This window comes from Boleophthalmus pectinirostris, unplaced genomic scaffold (genome assembly GCF_026225935.1).
Source record: "Boleophthalmus pectinirostris isolate CB_2022bp ecotype Guang Dong unplaced genomic scaffold, ASM2622593v1 HiC_scaffold_10, whole genome shotgun sequence".
Taxonomy (NCBI): domain Eukaryota; kingdom Metazoa; phylum Chordata; class Actinopteri; order Gobiiformes; family Gobiidae; genus Boleophthalmus; species Boleophthalmus pectinirostris.
The window spans coordinates 15,790,957-15,796,956 of NW_026570971.1; the positions used below are offsets into that span (position 1 = coordinate 15,790,957).

The 6,000-nt window shown below is 36.8% G+C and overlaps 1 pseudogene; it reads left to right on the forward strand.

Annotated features, from left to right (window-relative positions):
• The first annotated feature begins 4,412 nt into the window (after positions 1 to 4,412).
• On the forward strand, positions 4,413 to 4,530 carry LOC129411478 (5S ribosomal RNA; annotated as a pseudogene).
• The last annotated feature ends 1,470 nt before the right edge of the window (positions 4,531 to 6,000 follow it).

Genomic DNA, 6,000 nt, shown 5'->3' on the forward strand with positions numbered 1-6,000 from the left:
CAACACAGACATTCACATCGACAGTCTGGTGTAATAATAGATTTGCTTCAGGTGCTTTGTGGAGTGGATAAGACTGTTTTTAGTGTCAGGCTAACTATGGCCATTGACATGCACTAGCTTAGCACCAGTGACCTCTGCAAATACAAGGACTGGGTGGAATATTTAAAAAAGTGTCTCTACATGTCTCCAACACTCTGGCTCACTAAGAAATGAGGTCCCGTGTCCAAAATCACGCACTGTTCCTGACCCACTGTGAAAACCTCTCCAACTGCAATATAATGCTTTTGGGGGTGTTGGGGCTCTACCACAGACTATATTTAGTACAACAGTTTAACAGCACCTATGACCCCATTGGAAAGACAACAATTGAAGCAGATGAATGAAAGTAGCTTGCCTAACCAGCCAGTTCTTTCTGCATTTTGTTCAAATCAAAGTGACTGAACCATAGAGGGTGAAAAACCTTGATGCGATCCAAACGCAGGTGCTAATTTATATATCATGCCTCTCAAAACCAGAAGACGTCTCCTCTCTAAAATTCTCGTAACATAAATATATAACTTCTTATACCTGAGATAAATAATAGTTTGGTGCTTTGATTGTTGATTCTGTAAAACTTTGCACTATTTCTCAGTTCTTTATGTTGTTGTTTTTTTTTTTCACACCATGTTTGTTTTTGATGCGAACATGCCTTCTGAAATCACCAGGATGCGGCTCCAGATCCACTCATCTTCATCAAGTTTTATCAAAGCGTGTGGTTCTGGCCGGTCAGATAATGAAATAGCTGTTGCGGGATGCTTTTTGTTTTTTCCTCACAATAACGTTCTCTCAGACGTGGACCAGATCAAAGAATAGGTCTGGATCGCACATTTAGTATCTTTATCAGAATTATTAGACGTTGACAAGTCAGGGCCGTATGCGTGACCATTTAAGCAGAAGAACACGCTGAACTTTTGCTCTACTTTTGCGCCTCTATTACAATAATGCGGCTGGACTTGCTCAGAGACATTTCCAGTAATCAATAAAATTCTGACGAATGGCCGGCAGCACGTTCTTTTCATCAAACATTTGCACTTCCTTTGACAAATTCCACCACAGTGACTCTTGGAATAGTAGACGCTTAAACATGTTTTCCCCAAATTTTTATATTGTGAATGAAAAAAAACATAACTTATTTGTTTTGAATTTTGGGAGTTATTTGGAAAACCACACGGAATGGCAACAGATTGAAAACGGTATAACATCTGGATCAGCTGCGAATAATCACTTTTTAAATTTCCCTAAAGTTTTGGCATTTTGTGACCTAAGGTAGCTTAAATCTTCTTGTCCAAATAAACTATGCACATACGTCAATATCTGGAACTGGAGCTATTTACAGAGTTTTCCCGCAGCTCCATAGTAACCATGTTTACTCAAGCCTATCAACACTGATTGCTGCTACATGGAAAATCCCTGCCAATTCTGGACTTTTATGGCTAACATGATACAGATGTATGATATGAGACAGCACAAAAAAATACGAGCATATTTTTATTGAGTACAACAAAAAAATCCAAACTAAGTCAAAGGTCTATCACAATACAGTGCGTCATGCATTTCATTAACGTTACTGCATATAACGTAAAATCGTAACCTGGTTTCTATGATTCATCACAATTTCCGTAAAGATACTGTATGTGCAAAAAAAAAAAAACTTCTTCACATGACAAGACCAGCAAAATTTATCATGCACTACAGTCATATTGTACAAGCAGCTATAAAGATTTTTATTGTCCGAGAATCAGGAAGTGTGTGGTTAGCCTGCGAGTTATTGTTAGCATTACAATGATGGCTGAGCTCTGAAAGATGTGAAAAGCATGTAAATAAACTCATCACGGAGTGGAATAACTTTGGACCGTTGCAATCTGTTTAAAGGTGCGCTATGTAACTTTTTGGTTGAGGGTCTGTCACCTACTTGTTTCTATGGTTATGTCATTGCTCTGCCTGGAATGTTCCACAGTGTGGCATTAAACAGCTCTGCCTTACATTTATTCAGTTACAGGTGGTTTAATAGCTCAAAAGTAAGTAGAAAAACAGACATTCTAACTGTGAGCGGGGTCGCCTCTCCACAGATCTGCCCGGTAACTTGGTCTAGTTTGGTTTCCATGAAGATACAAAGGTACAAAATACAAACAATACAGAAGATACAAATACAATACAAATACAGATACAATATTAAAAAATAAAAAAACAAAAACAACAATACAATACAATACAAAAAAAATAAAACAGAAATACAATACAATAAAATAAAAAAATAAAAATACAATATAAATACAGATACAATATAATACAATACAATACAAATACAATACAATGCAACAAAAATACAGAAAAAAAAAAATAAAATTCAATACAAATACAATACAATACAATACAATAAAAATAAAATACAACAAATTTTATTAATTAATTAATTAAATACAATACAATAAAAAAAAATATACAGAAAAAAATACAATACAAATACAGACACAATACAAGACAATACAAAATAAAAACAGACAAAGTAATAATCTAATATCCATGGAGAAAATCATTTGATGGGCCCTCCACCAGAAAAGTTACACAATGCACCTTAATCAATAAATGTCATGTTTATTTTCTTTATAATGGGATTGACATTTTAATATAATCAGATCCGTACCACAATTGTTTATCCGTTATGGGAATTAGCAGTCTTGGTACCACCAATCATTCCTCGAATTCCAGGCTCCTCCATTGACAAATCCTGCTAGGAGCGGAGCCTAATCCTTCAGTACACAGACTTTACTCGTTGCCAAGTATGTTATGTAATAAGTAAACTTTTACAGTGGCTGTCCCTCTCTCCCTTTCAGACACTTTGCAGAAACCACCGATTCCATATAAGGACAGAACCTCCGTGTCACGATGGAGACTCCCAACACACGCACAGAATGGTATGTTTCCCATTACTTTTTTTTTTTTTTTTTTTTATGCCAATAGAACATTTGTCATTTCCGCATTTGTTTATTTGTAGTTTTCCATACTTGCAGATGTCTAGCCATTATCGTTACACAGACAACAGCTTAGGGCCTACATGTAATCTGTTTATATTACAAGTTACTTTCAAATGCGGTCAGAGCAGATGGACTCCACGCAAACATAATCAATTACGTGGAAGTAGCAGAGGAGGTGGAAGTAGCTGTGTTTGTTGATGCCTGGAAGATAAAAAAGTCATCGCTCAGTTATAATTTGAATCATTTTTTTCATCCAACATCATGTTTTCTTTGATTTATGATTCCGGATCATGCTTATGTAGATCGCTATCTCTGGTTTATCTTAAAATACGGCCCAAACACACTTACGCATCTCCCTAATCTTGGGTGGTAAGACGGTGGTGCATAGAAGTGAAACATCTGGACAGAAGCTTGTAACGGTTAGCAAATCTACGGTAATTTTGTGATGATTTTATGAAGTTTGGGTCATCTGCTAGCTCGATTCAGCAGCCCGAAGAGTATAGAAGCTTAACATGCCGACGTTCATGGCTGTAATAAATAATGATATACATTCCATTGTTCTCATGTAGTAGTTCTCCGGGAAAGAAGCGCGCTAAAGCTGAGTCATGGTCAAGCTAATTAGCATTGCCTACGCTAATCTGCACACATCCGTATCACAAAATGCTACTCATATGTTTTTTAAGTTATCGCATTGGCTAACCAGAAGAAAATGTGATGATTCTTTGGTGCTTTGCCATTCGAGACAACAGTATATTGCATTTGTTTATCCAATTATTGTATTGTTTAGTCATTTTTTGTGCGTTAGTCTGTTCTGTTGGTCGCTGTGTTGTTCGCATCAAGTATTTACATATTTTAAAGGTCATATATTACTCTATTTTCAAACATTTACAAACATACCTGGAGTTGTGTTTTGTTTCATTCACACACTAATCACTCATATTTAGGCTATGATGTCATGTGGTAATACAGGAAGTGCTCCGCTGTGTTTTTAAACTCCTTCACTAGAATCATCTGGATGGTTTCAGTGCTGGAGTTGAGCATCTCTACTGAACTAAAGGCAAAGGTACAGTAGCTGTTAACTTGAAACCTACCTCTATATGACATCACAAGGTGGAACAGAGCATTTTGAGCTTTGGAGATATAGACAGACCAATAATAAAGGGTTACTCAAACATGTGTGAATGAAACAAAACACAACTCTGGGTGTGTTTTTGAAGAGATAACAGCATTATAATGGCAAAAAATTCATAAGAGTGAATCGTGCCTAATATCGGACCTTTAATGATGGAGATGGATTGCAGCCCTGTGTTGGTGAGATCTGTGATATATTTCTTTTAAAAGATTAGCCTAACCAAGTTCATTCTTGATATGCTGACTTTCTGTTTATTTTATCACTTATTTTGTGGCCATACCAGCTTGTCAAAGCCTGATCCCATCAGATCTCAGAAACTAAACAAAGCTGGGCCTGGTTAGTACTTGGATGGGAGACTGTTGGGAAAATCAGGTGCCACAAAGGGGCACCAGTCACAAAAAAACTGTTGTTGTGTGCTTAGGCAAGGCACTTCACCCACATTGCCTAGTATGAAAGTGGTGTGTGCATTAGTGATGGTGGTCGGAGGGGGCTGATGGTGCAGGTTGGCAGCCACACTTCTGTCAGCTGTGGCTACAACAGTAGTTTACCAGCATTGGGTATGGAGTGAATGAATAATGCTCTGTAAAGCGTATTTGTGACATATGTCTGGGAAAAACTCTCAATAAATAGAAACTTACTTGCTTAAATGTAATAATGGCAGAGATAGATGGTGGACTGTCTGGAGCCACATAAAATAAAATACTATTTCTGAAACCGCAGTAGGTCTAACTTTTTCAGCAAAAACAAACACTAAAATAAAAACATGTTGTTAATTTTGTAATTTGGTTGTGTTTATTGCACTGAAAACATGTGTCTTTACTCGAAAAGGGCTTGGATCTTCAAACGTAACTTTTATTTACTGAAAGACAGATGGAAGTAGAAGGTGAATGAAAGCCTGGTATAAAACTCAATGTTGTCTAAGGCAGATGACCAGAGCAGCCCAGAATAGCTGCGTACAGTGCACTTGGCGTGGCGGTGCGGGTCCTGGCTGGTCTGCTCTCTGTCTGGTCCAGGGTACTGCTGCTGTTTCCTCCTTGGTCCTTGTTCTCTCCAGAGGTAAAAATGAGTCACTGAGTCGGCAGCTGCGCCCCGTCAACCCCATATCTCCCAGGATCCTACAGGGACCTACATCACTTCCTCCTTGGCCTTTTATGGATATTTTTGACCAATGATAGTTACGATATCTGATAGTGGTTGGTGAAAGAGCTATAGAGAATTTTGGGGGTTGTCTTTAGATGGTAAACAGTCATGACTGCCAAGAGTGCATTCAAGTATCCTCCTCGTGACTCATATAGCCCATCACAAATTCACATTTGGGAACAAAATATTCGTAATCATTTGAATATGTGTGCACCACTGATGGTTGCTTGATTTGACATTTTGTCCAAACTTGTTTGATAATTAATAAAGTGAGACACTGCAGATGAATAGGAAAAAATCTTACAAATCTTAAATTTAGAGATCATTTTTATTGTAGGTTTCTTACAAAAAAAGTAAGAAAAAATTTATTATAAATTTTTCATCATGAAATGTTGTCATATAAAAATAAGGAAAAAGAAGCATACAAAGAGCTAGGTTTAAATTTGCTTTTTTTAGTTGACATATTAGACACAAAAATGATACAAAGAGGATGTTGGATATCTTATCTTATCTTATTTAGTATTTGAGTAAACTAGATCTGACTAAAAATCTAAAAATTCAAATTGTGCCAAATGTTTTGAAGTTAAAACTGTAATAACTCAGACTGGGAATTAGATATCAAAAATTCCTTTCGTACGTTCTTCAAAATCTTGATGAGTGTAAACTATGGGTGTGCAAAAATATCAAAATATCGTATTGTTTAATGTGATGTGA